This window comes from Artemia franciscana, chromosome 13 (genome assembly GCF_032884065.1).
Source record: "Artemia franciscana chromosome 13, ASM3288406v1, whole genome shotgun sequence".
NCBI classification, from domain to species: domain Eukaryota; kingdom Metazoa; phylum Arthropoda; class Branchiopoda; order Anostraca; family Artemiidae; genus Artemia; species Artemia franciscana.
In genome coordinates, this window is record NC_088875.1 from 42,546,012 (window position 1) to 42,546,697 (window position 686).

At 35.6% G+C, this 686-nt stretch overlaps 1 protein-coding gene across 1 annotated transcript in view; it reads right to left on the bottom strand.

Annotated features, from left to right (window-relative positions):
- Window positions 1–686, bottom strand: part of LOC136034331 (nardilysin-like) — a 36,202-nt gene that overhangs the window by 22,269 nt on the left and 13,247 nt on the right. The gene's annotated exons all lie outside the window — the stretch shown is intronic.

The window sequence follows — 686 nt, forward strand, 5'->3', positions numbered from 1 at the left end:
TTTCTTTCAGGTGCTCAGAAGGTCATACCTTTTGAAGGAATGCCACAATATAGGCATCCAGAAATTAAAGGTCACCTTATTGCACAGTTTGAAGTTGATTTCCCAGAAGATCATTTCGGTGATGAAGCAAAATATGCCAAATTGGAGAAGTTGCTCCCACCTAGACCAAAATTTGTAATGCCTGTAGGTGATGATGTAGAAGAAGTAGATTTGCATGACTTTGATCCTGAAAGTGAAAGTGCAGCCGGTCCAAGTGGACAGAGGCGTGCATATGATAGTGATGAAGAAGATGAACACCCTGGAGGTGGCATACAGTGTGCTCATCAGTGAAATTTTAGTAAAAAATTTATGATGTTCTTCACTGTTAGGATAATGATTGAAAGTCAGTTCTTTAAAGACGTATCTATTTTAAGAAGTTGCGCTTTTTTTTTTTCTTTTTTTTTATGGTTATAAAAATGATTATTAGGCTTTTTCTTGAAAATTCCAAGCAACAGGATTCGAGCAAATTTCAAAGAACAAGATACTGCATTTGAGTGACATTGGTGAGGAACAAAATTGTATAAATTAGTCAATCTTGAAGGAAATCCTTTTTATTTAAACAGAACAATTAAATTTGCTGCACTAGAACTATGATTGCACATGCATTAAAATTAGACGATTGAGAGTCATCCACCCAGAGGGATCTT